Here is a 26430-nt window from a genome sequence, read left to right as displayed (position 1 = left end):
AACATACTTCAAAAATTTATCTCTGTTACCTCCTTTCAAAAATTTATGTGATATCAATCACTTAAAAGTGATGAGTTTTAGCTAACTCAACTGGTAAAGTCTCTGATAGTTGAATAAAAAATATAGGGTTTAATTCTCATCTACATAAAAAACTGACTAATGTCTTGATCTTATGATAAAAAGCTATCATTAGGAGCGGACGTCATAAGTTGAAACTCTTTTTCTAAAAAAAAAAAATTCACTTAAAAGTATATCAATTATAAATATATATATATATATATATATATATACACACACACAATTGTATATATTTAACAAAAACGTCACATGAAAGCAAATAAAGAAAAAAGACCACAAAGAAAACAAAAACAGTAATTAATACTTCTACTTCAGGCTTTAATTACTGTTTTTGTTTTCTTTGTGGTATTTTTATAGTTCCCAAAAATATCACATATTTTGTATTATTTATTCCTATGACCTACAAAAGAAAAAGAAAAAGGCTAGCCTTAACTCCATATTTCGAAGTTTTTTTGTGCAGCTTTTATCTCCATATTATAAACTTTGTGATTTATAAGTAATTTTTTTTATTTGGCTGAATGATTTATAAGTGATATTTATGAGATTAGAATCGATAGATGAAATTTTAGGAAAGAACAAATTAAATAAGCAAGGCAAGAAAACTACTTTTAATTATGACATATTACATACCTGGCTTTTGCAAAATTTTGGCTGCGTTTCAAGCAGATCAACTCTTGAAACAATTTCCTCCATTGAACTTAGAGATCAGAGGGTGCAATGGGGCGAAGCAATATTTATATAGAGAGAGCGCCCCTTAAACAAGTTGCAGCGCTTGTGAGACTTTTTATATATAGAGAAATTTACTCCTACTAGTCCTAGGATTTGGATGTGGACATAGTCGGTCGAATTTTAATTATAGACACAATTTATTTATTTATTTATTTTTAGAGAGTTATGATATAGCTCTTTATTATCAAACTAAAACACTAATTGATTTTTGATGTAGACGAGAATTGAATTCTAAATTTCTTATTTAATCATCAAAGATTTTACCAATTAAGTTAATTAAAGCCCACAATTTATTTTTGTTAAAATAAAATTATTTCTGGTTTACTTTAGCGATTTTTTTATCCTCTCTATTTTTTATATAATTAATAAAATTCTTTTTTTTTAAGAGAAAATTTGTATAAAAGACTTCCCAATCACACCCATTTTCAAACATATTTAATTGTCAATTTGTTATAAGATTACATGGAACCGCTATATACTATATATACTATATAGTACTTCGTGAAAAGTTGAATTATTATACACCCACCAATCACAAGTTATTGTTTTCATATTCTTGCTTGCTTCTGGTTTGAAGACATTCAAAGATAAGAAGACGAAGTAAACACACTAACATCCACATTGATCAATATAAATAACTAATATTGTATATTTATTCCCTCTTATATATAATCTTATATCATAGTAGCTCATTAAATCAAAATACATTAAACATATGTTTTTCTAAAAAATAAACAAGTTTATATAAATAAATAATATATCTAACTTTCCCCTAATAAATAAATAAATAAGTTACAGATATATGCACATCTAGGAAAATATAGGTTAAAAACCTTATAACTTAATTAATTGGCACCTCTTGATATTTTCAACAGAGACATCCCGTGTTTAAATACCCCATCCTCTATTGTAACTATCGAATTATACTCTTATATATAACTCATCCAAAACAAGCAAAAAACCAATAATAGAGATGAAAAAAGCAAATAGAAAATAGAAATATGCATTTGTAGAGATAGAGAACAATGAAAATACTTGAAGTTGAATCTGAAGATAGATACATATATAGATACATGATACAATAAATACAAACAGGTGATGCTAATATCCACTCAAGAAAGAGGAACATAAAAAGGTTCTGTCATCCCGTAAACAAAGGAAAATTTTCCATTTAGTGTTTCATGTGTGTGTGTGTGTGTATATATATATATATATATCTTATTTTATGTTATAAATGTTATTTTCTTTTAAAGTGTATTGTACATGTTAAGCATGTAACACCATTTGTTTCAATGGAACCCCATATGTGAATATATTTTTTCACATTTTTTTATAATTGATATTATAATTAAAAAAAAAAAGTCAAAGGAAAACTATCTCTTAACTTCTCTTATTTAATTTGACATAAGATAAGATTATTTTCCGCTAAAATTTTTTGGAAGACAACTCTATATCACACGAAGAATTTGGGGCTGGCTTAATGAATTTGGGGGCCTTAGGCGAAAACTTTAGACAGGGCTTTTTTCATTATTTAAATATTAATTAAATAATATTTATTTAACTTTTGATTTTTTTTATTTACAATATATTTTTCATTCTCTTTAAGATAAAAAATTACTAATTAAATTTTTACATTCAAGTTTCATTAGCAATTCCTTTTTAATTGATAATATCACTTAATCTTTTAGTAAACATTTATAATTAAAATAAAACATGATCTATAATAGAAAAATTATAAATTATTTAGAATAAAACAAAAATTAAAGTAAAGAACTATAGAACCTGGTTTATCAAAAGCATAATTGCAACTTTACATAATAATATGATCACTTTACACCTGTACAAATAAAAAATTATTTATCACATAACTTAACAAATAAATTTTTATACTAAATTTATAATTTTATTAAGTGTGCGTTTGTTTCAACTTCTAAAAGCTGAAACGGACTTTTTGAAATTAAAAAAATTAAAAGTGTGTTTGGTAAGATTTAAAAGTTACTTTCTCTAAAAAGTTAATTTCACTCTCTATCTCTCTCAAGAATGGATCAACGCACTATGAACGCTAAGATTCAGCTTCAAGGTTTAAAGGTAAGAAGACAATGATTTCCATGCCATGGGTATTTTTATCATCAAAACTGAAAACTATGGGAGTTTTGAATTAATGTTTCTGGGTTAGCATAATTTCTGGAAGAAGTTCAAATATTAATTTCTTGAAAATCTGTATGTGAAATGTACTTTAGTGGCCTTTGTGTCTCTTGTGATGCTGGTAGAATCCATGTTGGAATAGATTAAAGCTATGGGGGTTAATATAGTGTTTTTGAGTGAAAATGCATGCCTGAGTGCCTTCTTCTTATTTCCGTTATGATAAATTCAAGCTTAAATATCAAATTTTTTATTTCTTGGTTAGAGATGTTTCATTAGTGGTTCTTTATATGCATGGTATTAATCTGGTGATGTGTTACTTAGGAATGTTATAATGTTATCTTGTACAAACTAAAAGAAAAATATATGCTTGTCTACTAACTAATCTATGAATATTTGTCTTCAAATGAAATATAACTCTCTGAATTAGTAGACTATATAATAAGTTCTGCCATCATTATGTTATTACCATGTAAAGTTTAGGCTGGCTACCTGCATGGAAATAGAGCAAGTCTTTGCTCTTATTGACCCTTATTTAGGGAATGCTTACTTATATTAGTTGTACCATATTATTACGTCAATAAAATAAGGCCAACTATTTGCATTGTTATTTCAAGAGGCCAATTAGGGCTAAGCCATTTGGGCATTGACAAAACGTCATTGTCGGTGTAATTTACAAAGATTTCATTTTATTTAACAAGCTGTAAAACCTAATGGACTCATAAACCCTTTCATTAAGCTTGAATGTGATAACCTATTGAGGTTTTGAATCCAAGAAAGTAATTTCCAATACATGCATTATTATTATTATTATTATTATTTTTAGCCCTTTCAAGAAAGTAATGGGCTTGAACTTTATTAATTTTCTTTTCAAGAATGATGCACTCTTTCAAATTGGCCCAACAGATACTCACTATTTTCTTTAACATATAGACAATTTAACGCACCAAAAAAAAAAAAAAAAAAAAAAAAGCTTTGCAAAGCCTCATCGCAAAGTGCTTCTGATGAAAATTAAAAAAAAAAAAAAAAAAAAAAAAAAGGATACCAACCAGTTGATATTGATGACAAAAGAACTCTCAAAAGTGATTTGTGCTACATTATCAAATGTTTTGCAGCAGATTTTTTTTTTTTTTTGAAATGAAGTTATGGTTGCACATGCATTGAAAATCAATCACTAATCAAAAAATTAAAAAAGAAGGAAGACTAAACAATCTAAACTTAATATAGGTGGGTGATAACAAAGAAAACTTACCAAACTTTGTCCAATTGCGTAACAGTGTAACTTGAAAACTACATAGCATTCAAAAAATAACTATCTCGGCATAAGGTATCAATATCAATGGCCTCAAACAGTACCATGACTCTAAAAGAAGCAGAACCCAATCAAAAATGGAATCAAGTGTCAGCAGACCCATAATCAAAAATCGAAGGTCTAAGGGCAGATATCTTTATATCTTTGACCTTGAAAGCTGTAGTGTATCGAAGTCGGAGCTACCTTATCCAAAAGAATTTGATCCAACACTTGTTAGGACGTATGATTGGGTTATGATTCCTCCGCAGTCATGGGACTGTCTGAGGCTCTTGGATTATGGGTCTGATGACACTTGATTCGATTTTTGATTATGGGTCTGCTGACACTTGATTCCATTTTTGATTGGGTTGATTGGGTTCTGCTTCTTTTAGAGTCATGGTACTGTTTGAGGCCATTGATATTGATACCTTATGCCGAGATAGTTATTTTCACCCTGTTTTCATTGCTGCATTTCATGAATGGGATCATCATTTGGCTATATGTTGCCTTGCAGAAGATAAGGGAATTCAACGGAACTTGGTCTATTTTTTCGGGTCTAAGGGCAGATATCTTTATATCTTTGACCTTGAAAGCTGTAGTGTATAGAAGTCGGAACTGCCTTATCCAAAAGAATTTGATCCAATCAAGAATTGGGATACCAAATGTCTCTGCCCGTAGAAAAGATGCTGCCATAACAAAATTAAAGTGACTGGGATCATAAACTGAGAACTGCAGTGGGCTAGGGAAACGCTTGGGAACAGTCCAGAATGACTCGTCATCAGATCCTGTGGCATCCTCAGGATAGTGGTCTGTTAACTGCTTCACACGGTTAGCAAAGTAGTGTTCGAACCTGGTTCCAAGAATACATGCCATTAGACGTTAAAAATGTGATCATATAATGTCAATTAAATAAATGTATTTAATAAATAGAATAAGTACTTCAGACGAGCCCATTCTATGCAATCTTGGAACACTTCACATTTCTCCTTGTCAAGAAATTCAATAGCACACTCCAAGAAGTCCCTGGCCTAAGCAACTGAAGTCTTCATTGGGAATATGTCTTCCTCTCTCTCTGCCTCCCGTTGTTGGTTAAATCTAAGCTTCTCTCTAAGGCAGGCATTTTTCATTGCGAATATGTAATCACTTGGGTCCGTTAGATAAGTATTCACTTCAGCCGGTGTCTTCTCAAACAAATCCTCAAACCCATATCGAGCCCATGCCAAGCAGTGGTCAATATTGTGAGGAAATGAGTCAACTATGTTCCAGGAAAATTGCTTTTCAATTGCATCTCGAGAGGCATCATAATTTTGAGTTAGGTGAGGAATGACCATCTGGGTGTTACACCTGGTACCTAGGGTCCCTGATTCCAATAATGGCTTTTGGAAATATTAGCACTTCTGACCAACATACAGCCTATCATTCACGTTGTCCACAGCATTGATTACAACATCCAGGTCCTCCCAGAATGTGTAATGAAAAGTATCCTTTGTCCAACTGGTTGTGCGGATCTGCAGTGCTTCAATGTTGAGGTAGAGACTAGGGTTTATCAAACAAGCAGCTGAAGCAGCGACTGATGACTTGCCTAGCGCAATGTTCTGGTCCTGGAAGAGAAATTGATTACTGGGGTTACTTTTCCCAACATCACCATCTGTAACTATTAACTTCCCTTGTTTTCCACAAGAAGCCCCATCACAGCTAAATTCTTCAAGAATTCACACCCCAGTGCACCAGATCCTACAATAAACACTTTGGCATTCTCCAGATTCTTTTGAATCTTGGATCCAAACACAGAAATTTGTGCATCATAATGACCATTCAAGGGCTTCAGATCACTAGGATGCAAGGGTTGCGTGGGAAGGGACTCAATTGAGTCAAAGTACAAAAACTGTGCAGAAAAAAAAAATTAAATAACATTTGAGTTAAAAATATAAAATGTCAGAACTTCTACGACATAGAACAAAGTTTTATAATTAATATGTGAGTTGATGGTAAACTCAAGCAGCAGGGGAAAAAAAAGTTCACTCAATCAGTAAAGCAGCCCCAATCCATAGTCTGGACAAAGCAAAGAGACCCAACTATCAATCTATCAAGCTTCCAGATCCACTCAAAACCAATCCCCAAATTACGTGACTAACCTGGAAATGAGGATGACATTTCCCAGAGCAAGCCTTCACAATTTCCTGTCCAACAATACCTCCAAACATTGCAGCCATGGGATTCAGCACAGCCCTAGCACCAGATGCAAAATGACGAAGAAGGTTTTGGTCAATCGCCTCAAGCTTCCCATCTGATAAGGTCTTGTTGATTTCAATGACCCAAGAAATGAATTTCTGAGAGTCATTCTCTGATCCAGAAATTGGGAATCATCCAAACTCTATTACGAATTTATCTAGCGCTTGAAATGCCAAGTGTAGGAGGGGTTGACGATCAAACTTGGAGAAGTCACGTAGAAATAAATCACCAGGGTCCCTTAGTGCTTCTCACAATGGCTTAAAATTTACATTAGGTTGCCTCACCTGCTTGACAATACCTGTATGTGGATCCTCATCATGAAAAACTGGAAACTCAGGGCAAAAGTCACAGAACACGCTACCGAAAAGGCCTCATACTTCAGATTTTATAAAGATGATTGGAGGTGGATGACTACGGCAGTAATCATTATATTCAAATGCTTTCTCCAAGCAAATATCAGCAAAAACTACCACCTGTAAAAATTCAAATGCCAAAGACATGCATAGAATTAGAAGCAGAATCAGAATTGAAGCACATGCATCTTTTCCGAGATTCAAATTACATTTTGCAGAAATCATGTTCCTAAAAAGAATATACAGCTACGATGTCCACCTAGCAGTTAAAGAACAAACATAAATTCATTTCACAAACCCATAAGCAAACACACTAACACTACTATACAAGTTGCATTAACCTGATAAAAGAACAATTTCAGATGTCACAGATAACATGCAGAATTATGCAACCTAGAAATATTTATCAGGCTGATAGAAATATCTAGAAAGAGGTGAAACACTACTTCATATATCCACATATCCCCCTCTTTAGCTGTGATACATCATTTTCCAACTTAATAACTCCAAGAAGCATTGAAGTTCCTTGGACAAGGATCAAGGAAATAGTTGGCCAGTTCTACCAACAGAACATTTGTTGGGTCATTGGTTCATATATTCTAAACAATTAATCTATGGCACAGTTATTTATTGGATTTTATAACTATCCACTTGCAGCTTAGTTGTAGCAATTTCATACATACGATAATTGTGTAATTGGTTCAAACTCTCCAACCCTTGTTGTTTTCATCTCAGAACTTGAAACAGACATTATTTTTCAACAAGGCTTGGTCAGGTTTAATAGTACCTATTAACTTATTTTCAAGACGCTTTATTTTTTCAAAATATGATAGAATTTCAACCTATGATGTCCGCTCTATGATGATTGTTGCTCTTTATTATTAGGCCAATACACCAATTGATTTTTGATGTAGGCAGTGTTTAAAGCTCACATCTCTTGCTTGCTGAACGACAAGATACTTTATCAATGGAGCTAAATGAAACCCACCAAGACGCTTTATGTTGACTTATATTACAAATAATGTATATTGACAAACAAAAATACAAAGAATGAAAGATGGATTTTTTTTTTTTTTTTTTTTTAAAAAAAATTATGCTTAGCTCCTCCAATGTTAGCTGAACTCCCATTCTAGCATCGATCAATCCACATGCACATATTATTCTGCATCCATCTAGGAGAGGTAGTCCATAGGTAACTGCAACAGATCAATTAGGTAGAGGGCACTTGCCATCATGCCAAGGTCCAACCTCTCCAAGGATGGAACAATTGTAAAGGAAATAAGCTATGACCGTAATGAATCAAATGTCATACCACCAAGTTGCATTTTCCATGATGCAAATGTATTATGTGGTAAGATATCTCTTGGCATAATTATTGATTAACCAATACTATGATGTCAAAAATAGTTTTTTTTTTTCTTCTTCTTAATCTTAGCTTAATTACAACCAAACAAATTTTTTTAAGGTTCCAGACATAAAGTACTACCAATGAAAGTCAAGCATCCCATTCATATGCAATTTCCTTAACCAGCAATGATTAAATAACTCGACAACATTACCTGAAAATCCGAAAGTTTTTCCTTAGTCAATTCAGTTGTCAAAGTTGAAATTACCACAGAGTTATTCAACCCTTCCAATTTCTGCACAGAAGCATTGGCATGATTCTTAACCACATCATCCTCGAAAAAAAAATGAAATTTCCAGATAAATCCCACAACTCCACAACACCTTCGTCATGCAACATGACAGACTTCTCACCAGCAAGAACAAGGTTCTTCGCTGCAACAACATAAACCCCAAAATTTTATAATGCAAATGCAATATCACAACTATTAATGCCATTGCATGCCATTGACATATATTTATGTTATCGTAACATAGACTAATAGTAGCATTACTAAAAAGCACCAGCAACCATGAAATTACATACCGATCTCGGCACCGAGGCCATTCATCCCAGAAATCAGAACTTGCGAGGTGAAAATGGGAGGAGCCATAGAATACTCTCTGTCAGTTACAAATGAATCCATGGCAAGAAATTATGAGTGTTATACAATCTTTTAACATTATCTCAATCTTTTACTAACATGAACTTGAAAATAAAATATAAATGCCAAACTAAAAAATGTTCACTGAGAAATTTAAACAAACACATAGAGCACGACTTAGGAACAAAAAAAAACATTTATCTAAAATTTCAGCATATGTTAATCATTAGGTCATTAAATCAAGTAAAAATTGATAAAAGATTACCTGAAATCGTGAGGGTGAGACGGCACTATGACAGAGGAGAGAGCTACGAATTGGTGTTGTTGCAGTGGAGTGCGTGAGAGACACTCGTCTCTCACTCACTCCATCACATTCAACGACAATCTCACCGGGATGGAGTGAGTTAGAGTGTCGTTGAATGTGATGGAGTGAGTGAGAGACGGAGGGAGATATGCAGAAGGAAGAAGAGGAAGAGTATTGTAGAAGCGCGGTTTTGAGATTTAAGAGCGGGGGAGTAGGGATGGCAATTCCTCCCCCCCCCCCCCGCGGCGCAAAAGTGATAAGGCCGAGATGGGGTTAGATTTTAGACCCGCACTAAGAGGCGGAGCAGGGATTACACTTTTTGGAGCAGGGATGGGTTTATATTTTTTAGACCCACTCTGCCCTACCAACTTCGCGTTAATAAGGATTAAGTTGTAATTTTTTTATACTCTAAAATCCTACTATTTAAACAAAAATATCATCAGCTTATTTTATTCTACCTAACGTGATTCTAACTCTCTTTTCTCTCAAGTAAAGTTGGAAATAAGGTACCAATTTTAACTCTCTTTTTTGTCTTTTCATTCATGATTCATATGGCTTTCTTAACTTTCTTTTCATCATTAACATAATATGAGATTTTTGTGTCATACTATGAGATTTTTGTTGTGACATTGTCTTGTTAAACATTTAGATAATATTATTTAGTTTTTGCTAAAAATTAGTTTGATTTGATAGGATAAATTTATTTATAATTTTAAGTATATTTTTAATATTGAAACATGTCATTTATTTGAAAAATGATAATAAGTATAGGGAAAATTAACAAGAAATAAAGTTTTACGGTGTAGGGCGGGGCTTCGCGAGGCCTTAAGAGGCGGGGATGGGGCAAGAAAAATCTATACGAGACGGGGGCAAAGATCCCATCCTTCGGCCCCACCCAGCCCCATTGCCATCCCTACGAGGGAGGAGTTTGGGTCACGTTCTTTCGGGTGTTTATGACATATATATATATATATATATATATGTGTGTGTGTGTGTGTGTGTGTGTGAGTGAAAGTGGGTGAAAATTTGTTAGAACTAATCTCACAAACACGCCCAAAGATTTTGAAAAAATATTCAAAAAAAATTTTCACTCAATGGTTGAGATTTAAACTTTTCTTTTTACAACTTTGAATTTCAGCCATCGATAGCACCTAATCTCAGTCCGTGGTAACCCGTCCCTTGTTCCATATTATTTTATTACTAAATAATAACTGGAATTTCATGATCTGTTTTTTTTTTTAATTTAAAAAAAAAAACCAAAATCTTAAAGACAAAATTAGCATTAAAAAATTGACATCATTATCTTAATAAATAAATATCACATCATCATTTTAATAAATAAAAAAGCAACTTGTATAATTAAATTACATAATATAAAAAAGCCCATAAAAAAAGGTAAAATTAGGATTATGCAATGAACCTGCTAATCCACCAAAACCAACTCAACTTTTGAGTCGGTTATTAAGGGTTGGTGGGTTGGATTGGATCATAAATTTTTTTACAGTGGGTCAGGTTGGATTCCGGTCATGAGATCTTCAAATATGCCTAACCCGACCTGATCTACCTATATTTAATATATTTTAAAAATTTTAAAAATATATTATTTACTTTTTGGCCCTTCTACTTAAATAAAAACCAAATTCTAAGTATTTTTTTTATATATATTTTGTGTTTTTTTGGTGTTATGCTTGTTATCGTTTTGTAACAAATTTGCTTTTATTTGCATTTTTCTTCCATCTTTCCTAAATCCAACAAACCAAACCATTAGGCAACTGACAATAGGACATATTATCAAAACAAAAACTATATTATCAAAACAAAAACTTCCAAATTATTAGTATGACTATTTGATCAAAAACTTTTACATCCAAAACAAGCCTAATTATGTTCGATTTCTATAATTTGTTTGTGGGAAACAACTTATATTAGGTCCCAATAACAACTTGATAAATCTAAACTGGGTTTTAAAGAGAATACCATCATCACGGTTGTTGGACCAAAGTGACCGAATTGAACTTAAGTAGACAAAAGTGAATCGAATTAGATTGAAGTGAATCAAAATGCTACGTTAATACGGCTCAAAAGGAGTGCGACAACAATAAATGTTACATTTAGTTTTTAGATATTAATCACCCAAAATGATTCGATTAGACATTGACACTATTTCTATTAGGATCCTCATGAGTTCATAGGCTAACTCCGTCATTGAGTTACTAAAGTCCTATCCATCTATTTTGAAATGCATAGATTGGGTTTTCCCACATCATCAACATCCAAAACAAACATTAACTATCACCATTGGTGGAGACAACTCGTTTAAAATCAAATGGTTAGGATAGTGAAGTTATTCTAAGAACTCTTGATGATCTTAAGCCTCACCATACTGATACAAGTGCAACCACAATCAAATGAATATCCAACATACATGCTCACTTGCGCACACACAAAATTGGGAGATTATTCACCATTTGGTGGTACCAAGGACAGTTTGAAGTTCCTGGTGAAGTTCTTCGGAATCCCACATACCAAAATATATTTTCTCTCTTCGCATAAATCCATGTTCTATACATCGATTGCATCCTTCACAAACATAGATATTTAAAAATAAAAAATAAAAAAAGACACAAAATTAACAACAAACAAGCTCAGACTGAGCACCTTCTGAATAAGAATATGTAGTAAATAACCCTAAAAATGTGGCCCAAAAAAAAAAAAAAAACATAATCATAAGCTTCTCAATTAAATTTAGGGCCTCAAAATGTCCTAATTAAACTATGTAATATGATTTTTCTGCAAGGAAACAACCTAAAACATACGAATCACAATTCAAAGTTTCTAACAAAACGAATTCAAAACTTGAAGAAACAATAATTTTAAGTTTTTATCCCACAAAAAAAAGTTACAAAAGAGAGGGAAAGAGACTAAAGTCTAAACTGTCACGTTGCTGTAAAATATCATGTAGTTACATTCATCAGCCAGTATTCACACTTCATTATTCTATGCAGACTAGAATAAGAAAAAAGGCCACATATAAGTATGTAACCATGTAAAACGCGTCTAGATTCAAAAAAAAAAAAAAGGCTCGTTATTTCTTCTTGAAATGTTTTTTTTTTGTTGAGAATATTTCTTCTTGGAATGTTGATTTATAAGAAATACTACCCAATTAATGAAATATCCATCTACATTTGCTTGAATTTGGATTACAAGTCAAGGGGACTATAATGAAGTCTCTGTCCATATCTTTCAAACTAGTATGTAACGCGTGCATACACACAAGAATATTTGACCAATTTTGATAAAAAGGGAAAAAAATTGAAAATTTTTATCAAATATCTTTGTCCTCACCAACTTCAAAAATTCTTAGAAAAAAATTGAACAATATTGATAAAAAGGAAAAAAAAAATTGAAATTTTTTCTCAATTATCTCTACTCTCTATGTCCTCGCCAACTTAAATTATTCTTGGATAAAAATGTTCACTAGATGTGATATCGTGATATATAACATCTTTGTTTTCTTACGCATTTATCTTGACGTCCTCATCAACTTCAATATGGGACTTTCATACCTCGCACAATCACCTAAATGTACAACTTGCCTTCAATGTGAAAGATTTAAATAGTTAAAAAAAAAAAACAACAAAAAACAAACAAAAATTAGTCTTAGGGTTTTTCTGTGAGAGAGAGAGAGAGAGAATCGGGTTTCTATTTATACTTAACAAGGTTTAATAACTGTTGCAAAATATTGAAACAAATATTATATACATACATACATACATACATACATACATACATATATATATATATATAAAAGGATAAAAGAAAGAACAGTTAATCACAACCCAATCTTGGATTTTGACATGATTTTTTATATTTAATCCTATGTGTTATAGTGGCAAAATATTAACTCCATCCATCTCTGTTTTTACTCAACTCTTTTTTTTTTTTTTGGAGAGAGTTTCAACTTATGACATCTGCTCCTGATAATTGCTCTTTATTATCATATTAAGACACCAATCAGTTTTTGGTGTAGGCGGGGATTAAACCCCAGATCTCTTATACAACCATCAAAGACTTTACCAGTTAAGCTAACTAGAACTCACTACATAAATTTTTACTGAACTCTATAAATCTTTAACAACATAAACTTATTTACAATTAGGTTGTAGATTTATAGCTCTTATACTTCCAAATATGTATCATAGAACTAAGGCATGGTGCTGAAGATATCGCCTATGCTGGGATATTAGTAACAATATAAATTATCATGGTCCATAGATGCAGTTGTGCATGGTCTTTAAATTACAGGGTATAAATAAGTTTTATTTTCATAATAGAGCACCGAAAACCAATGTCGTTTCCTAGTGGGATTAGGACAACTTTTGTAAGTCGACTCCCCTTGAATTTTTTTTTTTTTAAAATTAGAGAAATTATTACAGAATATAAAATAAGCAAATCTCAAAGTGGAATTATAAAGAAAAACTTATTATATTTAATCAAGCAAAACTCTGTGCTGATTTATTTATATATAGAATATAAAATATGCAAAAATTCTATGGAGATTTATATAAAGAAAAGCTTAATACACTTAATTAATATAATAGAGATAATATATATGGATAACAAAGTCCAGCTTGACTAAGTGCCTGCTTGTTTTGGTTTTCTCAACCGAAAAAGTACTTTTGAAACTATAAATATAATATATACGTTTGGTGATGGCAGAGATCAAGCACCGATCTGTCCCTTTCCTCCCTTGGCGATTTCCGCCTCTATCTTCGTTTGATGAGAATTAAATGGTGTAGTGTGTGTGACCTTTAAGTTTGTGTGTTTTGATGGGATAGAGGGAAAGAAACTTGCAGACAAAGTGGCAAGAGAAAAGGGAGAAAGGAAGAAAGAAAATAGAAAAAGAAAGAGGAAGAAAGAGCTCAGCTTTGTGTGGAATGCTCTAGAGTGTGGAGGAAGTGGTAGGGAAAAAGAGAAAAGAGGGAAAAAGAGGAAAGAATGAACTAAAGAAAAAAAGAAAAGAAAAAAGTAAAGGTACTTGTGTGGAGGAAGTGGTGGGGAAAAAGAGGAAAGAGGGAAAAAGAGGAAAGAATGAACTAAAGAAAAAAGAAAAGAAAAAAGTAAGAGTACTTGTGTGGAGGAAGTGGTAGGGAAAAAGAGGAAAGAAGGAAATAAAGGAAAAAAGAAAAAGAAAAAGTAAGAGTACGTGCGTGGAGGAAGTGCTAGGGAAAAAGAGGAACGAAGGAAATAAAGAAAAAAAAAAGTAAGGGTACGGGTTTGGAGGAAGTGGTAAGGAAAACGAGGAAAGAAGGAAAAAAAAAAAAAAAAGTAAGGGTACACGTGTGGAGGAGAAAAAAAGAAGGAAATATGGATATAAAAAATAAGGGAAAAAAAATTAAGAATAAGAAATTAAAATTGAGAAATACTATTACAATATTTTTACAATACTTTCACAATAAATCTTAAGTGGTAGGTTATTATTAGCTAATATTGGTGAGAAAAAAATAATTTTTTTAGAAAGAGAAAAAAATAATTGTAATAGTAGGTTCAAATTAAAATCAGTATCAATTATCACAATATTTTCACAATACTTTTACAATAAATTTTAAGTAGTAGGTTATTATTATCTAATATTTGTGAGAAAAAAATAATTTCACAATATTGATTTAAGTATGAAATAAACTCTTTTATATATACATTGTCATTTTTGATAATTTACCACTCAAACCACCACTTTTATAAGTGTTAGCCAAATACTCAGTTTTTCAAAAAACACTTTTTAACTGCTTTCACCAAACACTTAGTTTTTACAAAAAGCTCAATTTCAAAAAGCTGAACCAAACTCAACCTAAAAGCCCAAATATAAGCAACAAAAGTGTGTAAATTTTAGGCGTAAATACATTTTTGGTCCTTACATTTTGGCTTTTTTCATTTTGGTCCTTACATTTTCATTTTACCACTTTTAGTTCCTAAACCAAGTAACGCGTGACATTTAAGTCTTTACCGTCATTCAACTAACTAAAAAGACTAACGTGGCTAACGGAGTGCACTGCTGGCATATTAAACGCTAACGTGACCATTAAAAAAATTGAATTGGCATTAAAAATATGCCACTAATTATAAAAAAAAACCACATCAAATAAAAATAATAATAAAATTTCAAACCAAAAATAGTTGAATTAATTTTTTTTCTTTATTTTTGGGAAGAGCACGAATATTAGAACATGTGTTCTTCATTTTCCTACCCAACAATAGAAAGTGCTTTTTCTTCTTCTTCAGCCAGTGATCGGAGATTGAAAGCTCTGGCAAGATAGGATGGGTGGGTGGGGTCAGATTTGGGTTTGTGTTTGGTTGCTTTGTTTGGATTTGAGTTTTTTGGGTTTGCTGAAAATGGATTGCTGGGTTTGTGTTTGTATTCTTGCTGATGTTTGAGTTTGTGTTTGTTGTTGAAGGGAATAAAAATAGGAGATGGGTATTCCCATAGAGCTCGAAGGGACGGAGAGCATGAAGACGGGTCGACACCGTAGTTGACGCGACCATGACGGTTAAATTTGGCTGAGTATCCGTCATGTATGAATTAATTGAAGATTCCAGGTCGTATGTCATTTGATATGTTTTAAATCAACTTTTCCTTTATCCCCACGCAAGCATGCACACTTGGACTTCTTGCGACACACGTTTGAGAAGACTCCTATATGAAAAGGAACTTGAGAGGGAAGTTGTATTCTAAAAGAAAGGCGATTCCACCCAATATAAATACCCCAGAAACCCTAGATATGAAGGTACGCACAATATTCTGAACTCTGTCACTCAAGGGTTGAAGAAACAAGATTCTAACTTGACCTTCGGAGGGTTTTTGGCCGGCACTACACCGGTGCTCTCTTTTAGGTCCTTTATTTTCTTTTCGCAGGTGTTGCTTTGGTTTGAGGAGTGCTCGCAACTCACTGGTGATTTTTTCGACATCATCAGTTGGCGCCGTCTGTGGGAAATTAGAAAATTTTTCGATTATTTCAGCCTCGCTCTATTCTTTAGACAAAGAGTTGCATGGTACTCACTCGATCGATGGCAACAAACAACAATCAAGGCGACGAACCGCCCGCCACAGCTCTAGAGAGGCAGGTCCAAACGCTAGCGGCGGCAGTTGAGCGCCTCACCAAGCAGAATCATGATCTGGAAGAACAATTGCGACAAAGGACCGCACACCCAAGTGCACCAGAGGAAGACCAGGAGTGCGCTAGTCCGGAAGGAAGGAACGCGGAAAGACCTGAGGGCAACAACGCTCCAACTAGACCCGAACGACAAGAAACCAATCGACCATCTGTCTCAGACACTTTGCCGACTCACATAGCCGCCGAAATGCAGGAAATGAGGGAACGCATGGATGTGATGATGAACGCCCTTAGAGGACGGGTATCCAGCAATCTGGACGACCTAGTCCATAGAACGGATTCGCCTTTCACAGCGTTGGTAAATTTGTGCCCCGTTCCCCCAAAGTTTCGCATGCCCCATATGGAAAACTACGACGGATCCAAAGACCCGTTGGACCACCTGGAGTCTTTCAGAACCTTAATGCATCTTCAGGGTGTACCGGATGAAATCATGTGCAGGGCTTTTCTCACCACCTTGAAAGGGCCTGCGAGGGATTGGTACAGTAGGCTGACGCCTAATTCCATCGGCACTTTTAAGGAACTAGGCGCACAGTTCGTATCACACTTTATTGGAAGTCATCGACACAAGAAGTCTATTGCATGTATATTGGGTATTAAGCAACGAGAAGACGAGACATTAAGGTCTTATATAGCCCGCTTTAACAAGGAATCCCTCTCGATAAACGAGGCAGATGACAAGATACTTGTGGCAGCATTCACGAACGGGCTACGAGAGGGTAATTTCTTGTTCTCTCTATGCAAGAATGACCCAAAGACTATGTCCGATGTATATTACAGGGCGACGAAGTATATTAACGTGGAGGATGCCTTGCTAGCCAGAGACGACTATAAGCCAAGAAAAAGGGAAAGACAGGAAGATACGAAACCAGATAATGGACGAAAAATGGCAAGAACCAAAAATCGAAGAGAAGACCGGAGATCCAAACCACCTTCGGGGAGGTTTACAAGTTTCACCCCCCTCACAGCCCCAATTGATCAGGTGCTAATGCAAATCAAAGATGAAGGAAGCTTGACGTTCCCGGGAAAATTGAAGGGAGATTCGAACAAGAGGCCGAGAGATAGATACGACGGACCACGGCCATGATACGACGGACTGTTATGACCTGAAGCAACAGATCGAAGCCCTTATAAGGCAAGGAAGGTTGCAGAGGTTCGTGAGAAAGGAGAGAACGGATCAACCCCAGGAGCAGAATCCTAGACGGGAAAACGAACGTCCCAGACCACCGGTAGCAGACATACGGATGATAATAGGGGGCAGTACTTCAACAGGGTCGTCTAAAAAAGCCAGAAAGACCTATTTACGGACAGTACAAAGTGTCCAGTCTACGGGCTCTTCACTAGAAAGAACACGACGAAACGGCTCCAGTATCGAGTTTTCTGAAGAAGAAGCCCGGCGCCTTCACCACCCCCATGACGACGCGCTTGTGGTTAGTATACAGGTAGGAGACTTTAACGTCCATTGAGTTCTAGTGGATAACGGGAGCTCAGCGGACATCCTTTACTACCCCGCGTTCCAGCAAATGGGGATTGCTAAAGAGCGCCTGATCCCGGCATGCACGCCCCTCGTTGGCTTTGGAGGAACCCGGGTCCACCCTTTAGGATCCGTCACATTGGCGGTGACAGTAGGAGACTACCCACGGCAAATAACCAAGGATGTTTCCTTTCTAGTGGTTGATTGCTCCTCAGCGTATAATGCCATACTCGGACGACCTACTCTCAACGCGTGGAAGGCCGTCACTTCTACCTACCATCTTATGACCAAGTTTACCACTGAACACGGAGTCGAAGAACTGCGCGGAAATCAGGTGGTTGCACGGGAATGTTACGTGGCCATGATGGAGATGGATGACCATATACAGGCAATGAACATCGAGGAACAGAGGACAGTAGCAGAACCCGTGGAGGAACTGGAGGAGGTACAACTGGATGATCTGAGGCCCGACCGGACCACTAGGATAGGAACTTCAGTCGACCAAACGGTTCGACATGCGCTCCTGTTATTCCTCAAAAAGAACCTAGACGTGTTTGCATGGAGCCATGACGACATGCCGGGAATAGATCCAACAATCATAGTTCACAAGTTGAACGTATCACCTTCTTTCCCTCCAGTTCGACAAAAGAAGCGTGTGTTCGCCCCCGAACGGGATCGAGCCGTGGCGGAGGAAGTACAGAAGCTACGAGAAGCAAACTTCATAAGGGAGGTGTATTACCCAGATTGGCTGGCCAACGTGGTCATGGTCAAGAAATCAAACGGGAAGTGGAGAATGTGTGTTGACTTCATAGATCTGAACAGAGCATGCCCTAAAGACAGTTACCCACTCCCGCGCATTGACACCTTAGTAGACTCCACCGCGAAACATGAATTGCTGAGCTTCATGGACGCCTTCTCGAGGTATAATCAAATTAAATTGGATAAAGCTGATCAAGAGAAAACATCATTTGTGACAAGCCAGGGGCTTTTTTGCTACAAGGTTATGCCGTTCGGGCTCAAGAACGCGGGAGCCACGTATCAACGATTAATGAACAAAATGTTCGCGCACCAAATTGGCAGAAATGTCCAGGTCTACGTGGATGATATGCTGGTGAAAAGCGCAAAGGTATCCGATCATCTGAGGGACCTCCAGGAGACATTCGACACTCTTCGGACGTATAAAATGAAGCTGAATCCAAGCAAATGCGCATTCAGAGTTACTGCTGGAAAATTCTTAGGATTCATGGTGTCCCAGCGGGGCATTGAAGTCAACCCAGAGAAAGTGAAGGCGATTATGGAGCTGTCTCCTCCGAGGACGGTGAAGGAAGTGCAAAGCTTGACAGGGAAGATAGCAGCTTTAAATAGGTTCGTATCGAGAGCAACGGACAAGTGTCTCCCTTTCTTCAGAACGCTGAGGAGATCTTTTGAGTGGTCGGACGAATGCCAAAGGGCATTTGAAGAGTTGAAGACATATCTCTCTGCCCCGCCATTGCTTAGCCCGTCCATGCCGGGGGAGGAATTGTTCCTGTACCTTGCCGTCTCGTCAGCAGCGATAAGTGCAGCTCTCGTCAGAGAGGAAGGGAAGATACAAAAACCAGTCTACTTCATCAGCCGGGTGCTAAGAGGCGCAGAGGAGAGATACCAACGGATGGAGAAACTAGCCTTCGCTCTTGTAACTGTAGCTCAAAAACTCAAGCCCTATTTTCAGGCACATACCATAAAAGTCCTGACAGATCAACCGTTGCGGAGAGCAATGAACAATCCTGAAACTGCTGGACGGATGGCTTTATGGGCTATCGAGCTAAGTGAGTACGATATTTAATACCAGCCACGAACGGCTGTGAAAGGACAAGTACTAGCAGACTTCATCGCGGAATTCACTACACCTGAGGAGCAGGGGGTAGGAGAGACGCCCACATGGAGAATTCACATAGACGGAACCTCTAATAAGCATGCGGGAGGAATCAGGGTCGTACTCCACACCCCGAAAGGAGATAAGATTGATTGCATGATCCGTCTGGAGTTCCCCACTACAAATAACGAAGCAGAGTATGAGGCCTTGTTGGCAGGGTTGGAGCTTGCGATAGCAGCTGGGGCCAGGAAGGCGGTAGTCTACTCCGATTCTCAAATCGTAGCCAGTCAAGTTAATGGGGGCTATGATTGTAGGAATGAATGAATGAGGAGGTACCTCGGAGAAGTGAAGGGTCGAATGAGTGACCTCCAATTCACGATAGCTCAGATTCCCCGAGAAGAGAACCAAGAGGTGGACCGACTCGCAAAGGCTGCTTCGGCCGAACCTATGATCACCCTAGAACAGGTATTGTCCTTCATCCAACATTCATCGCTATTAGATAACGTTCGAGCGCAGGAAGTAGGCACCAAAGACGACTGGACGGTTCCAATCGTGACGTACCTCAAGAACGGCAAGCTGCCTGATAGCAAAGAAGATGCAAGGAAATTGAAGGTTAAGGCTGCCCGATTCATCCTGATTAAAAACGTACTCTACAAAAGAGGATTCTCCCGACCATACCTAAGATGCCTTGGCCGTGAGGAAGCTGACTACGTGATGAGGGAAGTTCATGAAGGAATTTGTGGAAACCACTCAAGATCAAGGTCTCTGGTACACAAGTTACTCCGAATAGGATATTACTGGCCGACAATGCAAAAGGATGCCCATGTGTACGTTAGAGCTTGCGATAAGTGTCAACGGTTTGGCAATCTCATTATACGGCCAACGGAGGAGCTCACACCTATGACGGCTCTGTAGCCGTTCGCACAATGGGGATTGGACATCATGGGTCCATTCCCGATAGCAGCAAGACAACTGAAGTTCTTGGTGGTTGGTATTGATTATTTCACCAAATGGGTGGAGGCAGAAGCTCTTGCTACTATCACGGAGAAAAACATTCGCAGCTTTGTATAGAAAAGCATTATCTGCAGGTATGGGATTCCAAGAGTGCTCGTTTCAGACAACGGGAAGCAATTCGACAATGATGCCTTCCGGGACTTCTGTTCTTAGCTAGGAATCAAAAATCACTACTCGTCACCCGCCCACCCACAGGCCAACGAACAAGTTGAAGTCACGAACCGGTCCTTGTTAAAGATTATCAAGACCCGGCTCGAAGGGGCAAAGGGTATATGGCCGGATGTTCTACCAAGTGTTCTGTGGGCGTACCGGACAACAGCAAGAACGCCAACAGGAGAGACACCGTTTCGATTGGCGTATGGTACTGAAGCCCTCATACCGGCAGAAGTGGGACTAACGAGCTACCGAGTAGAAAGCTATGACGAGAGCAAGAATAATGAAGCATTGCGTCTAGAGCTTGACCTTGTAGACGAGGTCAGGGCAGCAGCAGCACAGAGACTGGCGCGGTACCAAGATATGATGGCAAAACACTACAACTCCAGGGTTCGGCACCGGAACTTCGAGGTGGGAGATCTGGTATTACGAAAAGTGCTTGGCGCTACGAAGGATGTATCACTGGGAAAGCTGGGTCCTAACTGGGAAGGCCCATACAGAATTATCTCATGGCATAGGAAAGGAACATACTACTTGGAGACGTTAGACGGAAGAAAGTTGGGCCATCCCTGGAACACGGAGCACCTAAAGAAGTACTACCAGTAGTGCAGCAGTCTACCTTATTTTTAGTTTAATTTTAACATTCGTAGTTTTTACTTACTTGAACCCAAGTTTTTTCCATAAACAATTTCGTCTGTTGAACTGATATAATGAGAGGAATTTTTATATGCATGGTGTTGAAAATTCTACTGATCCACAAAGTGGACGGACCATCCCAAGGGATGAAAACCTACAAGTCCACAAAGTGGACGGATCATCCAATGGATGAAAATTCTACTGATCCACAAAGTGGATGGACCATCCCAAGGGATGAAAACCTACAAGTCCACAAAGTGGACGGATCATCCAATGGATGAAAATTCTACTGATCCACAAAATGGACGGACCATCCCAAAGGGATGAGAACCCCCAAGTCCACAAAGTAGACGGATCATCCAAAGGATGAAGATTCTACTGATCCACAAAGTGGACGGACCATCCCAAGGGATGAAAACCTACAAGTCCACAAAGTGGACGGATCATCCAATGGAAGAAAATTCTACTGATCCACAAAGTGGACGGACCATCCCAAAGGGATGAAATTCTACTAGTCCATAAAGTGGACGGATCATCCAACGGATAAAACTCCTTCAAGTCCACAAAGTGGACGGATCACAAAAAGATGAAACCCTACCAGTCCACACAAGTGGACGGATCATTCAAAGGATAAGTCCCAATAGTCCACAATGTGGACGGACCGTCATAAAAATGAAAACTTTAAAGTCCACCAAAGGGACGGGTCTCGAAAAATACATCTGAAAGTAAAGTCAAAAGAAAGGACGGACAAATACAATTCTTCACAGCAGACGGGTTGTCTAACTAAGATAACCATGCATACGATATACGACGGATAATAAGCAAGCAACAGGCAATAAAAGATTTGATAAGTTAAATTTAATAATTACAAACAACGGTTCAACAAAGTTCTCTTACAATGGTAAGAATTTTTTACAAAAAAAGAAAATATCCTACTCATTCTTTGAAGAGTTCCCGACCAATGGACCGTCGTTTGGCTGACTAGGAGGAAGAGCTTCACCTTCGTCAGCTGGAGCAGTGACGGCAAACACTTCGTCTGTGCTTTCTGAACAGACGGACTGTGCAAGTGTTTGCCCTTGAGCTTCAATGGAAATGTGGGACACGTCCAGATCAGGATACAACGACTTCACCTGACGTATGGCGTCGTCGAATCCGTCAGCAAAGGAGCTCCCAAGCTCCGTCAAAAAGAGGTCGGAATCTCGATATTCCTGGACGGCTATCTCTTTTGCGTTGTGGAGTTTGGACATTGTCTCCGTCAACTCCTTTTCCTTGTCCTTCAAAATCTCGCACAAATGCCCATTCTCCTTTTCCACCTCACTTCTGACCTGCTCCGAGCATTTGAGCTTTCTGTCCACATTGATCTTGTAAGTTTTCAGCTCGTAAAGCTCATCCTCCATCGTCTTGTTTTTCTTTCTCAGACGGTCCATGGTTGTCTCGTGATTGAGACAACGGCCAAATAACCCTTTCATCATCACCATGGCCTAGAAGCAAAATACAACGTCATGATAATGACAGGTGCGAAAGAACTTAGCAAAACTAGTAGATTGATTCAAAGTTACCTGTGCAAGGGTGAAAAGGCCAGTCTTACCCATCGCCTCCGTTGAATGGTTGCCGAGGTCCGCATAGTCGTCAGCTGTCAGGATAGACGACAGCTTCTCGAGGGCATAACTTGAATCCTCCCGAAAGAGAACGGGTGGTTTCTCCCCGGAGGGTACTGGACCCTTCATCAAGCCTTTGCCCTTTCCATGCTTGACGGGTGTTTTCTCTGCCTCCAAGGCCACGATGGGTTCAGGGGTGGTCTTTTGCTTCTTTGGAGGACGGTCCGTTTTTTCTTGTTGAGTTCGCTTTGACGGTACAGGTGGGACCGTCCCCTTTGTTTGACCCCCCTCCTGCTTTTTCTTCGCTGCCTGTTGTTTAATGAAGGCTCTCCTCTTGGCGGCGTCCATCTCTGCAAATCAAAGACGGATGAGAAAGGCAAGGTAAAATAAAAAGAGAGAAGAAAGACGGACAGAGTTTCGACGGACTTATGTTTTCGAACTCTGTTATCGTATCGACGGGCAGCGGATGAAGGTTCGGGTCCGTCACAATACCAATATAGAGTATCAAGGGTGACGAGTTGAGCCCAAGTCCTCTCCTGCAGTTTTGTCTTGTTAAAAATTTTCTCCAAAAAACTCCACTGCTCCAAGTCAACTTGAGGACGGTCCCGAGCTGCAGCAAAAGATGGTTAGATTTTAAAGAGTAAACTAACTTTTAAAGATAAACTGGACGGAAACAAAAGGAATGCATACCCGACGGAGGCATTATGCCCCATGTTGTGTCGACGGGCATGTAAGTACTATCTCCTGGATGACACATCCATTCGTCCCCTTCCAAAAAGAAGTAACGACTCTTCCAGTCTCTATTTGAGTCTGGAGTATCACTGACGAGCCTCAACAATGGGCTTCTAGCGGCAAAGCTATACATCCCCTTTGACTTGACGATCTCTGTTGGATGATAACAGTGGAAGAATTCTTCCACCGTCAACCTTCGGGCACCGTCCGACATTGCTCCATATAAAACTTCTACCCCAATGAACACCCTCCAGGCGTTTGGGGAGATTTGGGTGACGGATAGGCCAAGGTACTGAAGAAGACGACGGTGGAGAGAACTTAAGGGAAATCTGAGCCCCGCCTTTAAGGCTTGCTCGTAGATCCCAACACCGTCTACCCCTCTATAGTAACATTTTTCGGATTTTTCTAGAAGACGTAGACGGATGTTATCTGGTATTTGATACTTGGTCCTAAGTGTGTTAAGATGAGATTCAGTCATAGACGACCTAAAATCATTTACCGTCCAAAGAGGCAGCATGACGAACTCTCTAAGGCCATCTGGGCCAATCACTGATTGGACGGGGGGATCCACACCGTCTAAGCTACTACTGGACGACTCTGAACTTTCCATCTCCAGATCACCATCAAGGGAAGAAGAGGTACTGGACGGATTCCTCTCTTCACTTAAAGTGTTAGGATTTCTTGGACCTGACGGGAACCTTTCATCGTAGCCCGCCCCCTCGCGGACAAACGACTGGTTACTTGACGCACTAGACATTACCTACATTTATGATGGTATAACCTAAGACACCGACGGATCTAAAGAAAGCGCATATATGTGAAACAATGAAATTAAAAGAAAGACGGAGAAAGGTTTGGAATACATACCGGATCGAGATGGCTTCTAACGAGGAACGACGGATAGATCTGCTGAACGACAAGAAGGCACGATAGCTATGACGGTTGCGCTCTGCTCACAAATTTTTTGATAAGAAGAGAAAATGAAGGGAGAAATGTCTGGCTTTTATAGAACAAAGGGCGCGGGATACGAAGCGACGCCTCATTTTGGGGAAACAGCCAATCCACAAGGACCACGTGTTCTTCGTCAGAAATGCAGGCCACGTGTCATCCGTTATGGTATACTAAGACCGTCCCCTCTCAATGCATTGCTTTTAGTCACTCCTTGAATCCGTCAGGTTTCAAAGACGGATCCAAGGACTGAAGGGGGCAACTGAAGGGAATAAAAATAGGAGATGGGTACTCCCATAGAGCTCGAAGGGACGGAGAGCATGAAGACGGGTCGACACCGTAGTTGACGCGACCATGACGGTTAAATTTGGCTGAGTATCCGTCATGTATGAATTAATTGAAGATTCCAGGTCGTATGTCATTTGATATGTTTTAAATCAACTTTTGCTTTATCCTCACGCAAGTATGCACACTTGGACTTCTTGCGACACACGTTTGAGAAGACTCCTATATGGAAAGGAACTTGAGAGGGAAGTTGTATCCTAAAAGAAAGGCGATTCCACCCAATATAAATACCCCAGAAACCCTAGATATGAAGGTACGCACAATATTCTGAACTCTGGCACTCATGGGTTGAAGAAACAAGATTCTAACTTAACCTTCGGAGGGTTTTTGGCTGGCACTACACCGGTGCTCTCTTTTAGGTCCTTTATTTTCTTTTCGCAGGTGTTGCTTTGGTTTGAGGAGTGCTCGCAACTCACTGGTGATTTTTTCGGCATCATCAGTTGTTTTTGTGTTTGGTTAATAAGAAATGGCAAGAAAATGCTAGAAAATCTAGGCTTTGTTCACAACCACCAACAACCCACAATTAAACCGATCTCCAGCAAACCCAAAAGATCCAAAATACCCACAAGAAAAACAAACCAAAAAACTCATCAATCATCAGATCTCAAAGGCCAAAAATTCCAAAACCAAATCTAAAAATTCAATCCAGCAACAAACTGACTCTCTTAACCAGCAACAACCCAATTCGCTTACTCCAGATTGAAACAAAAAGTTGTGTGAGTGAAGGACTTGGCGAAGAGGAAATCAGAGAGGACTCGACATGGTCGACGTCATGAAGCCTCATTGCTCCATCGCAAAAATGCTGGCCACCACCACCACCACTATCTCTCTCTCTAATTTCTCAAATCAACATGAAGAGTCGTGTGCGTTTGTGGGTATGGGTTGGTTTCATGTTGGGGAAGAAAATGAAAAACACATGTTCTGATCTTTGTGCTCTTCAAACCGAAGATCAAAACATGTGTTCTTCATTTTCTTCCAAAAAATAAAGAAAAAAAATAATTTAACTATTTTCAGTTTGAAGTTTTTTTTTAATTTTTTTTATTTGATGTGATTTTTTTAAAAATTAAAATGCTGAAGTGGCATATTTTAAATGCCAATTAAATTTTTTTAATGGCCACGTCAGTGTTTAATGTGCCAGCAGTGCACTCCGTAAGCCACGTTAGCTTTTTTAGTTAGTTGGATATTAGTAAGAACTTAAATGTCATGCGTTAATTAATTTAGAGACTAAAAATAATAAAATAAAAATGTAAAAACCAAAAAAAAAAAAAAACAAACAAACAAAATGTAACTGCCAAAAGTTCATTTACACCAAAATTTTAAGCTAATAATTACCGACTTATTATTAACGCAAACGCCACTATATAAAATCCTAGCTGCTCAAATTTTACTTCTCTT

The 26430-nt window shown here is 37.8% G+C and overlaps 1 pseudogene; it reads right to left on the bottom strand.

The window, feature by feature from the left end:
* Positions 1 to 4006: 4006 nt before the first annotated feature.
* LOC142609812 (ubiquitin-activating enzyme E1 1-like) lies at positions 4007 to 9167 on the bottom strand (annotated as a pseudogene).
* Positions 9168 to 26430: the final 17263 nt, after the last annotated feature.

Source organism: Castanea sativa, chromosome 9 (assembly GCF_040712315.1).
Source record: "Castanea sativa cultivar Marrone di Chiusa Pesio chromosome 9, ASM4071231v1".
NCBI classification, from domain to species: domain Eukaryota; kingdom Viridiplantae; phylum Streptophyta; class Magnoliopsida; order Fagales; family Fagaceae; genus Castanea; species Castanea sativa.
The sequence above is the reverse complement of the archived record's forward strand: the minus strand, read 5'-3'. Positions and strand labels throughout refer to the sequence as shown.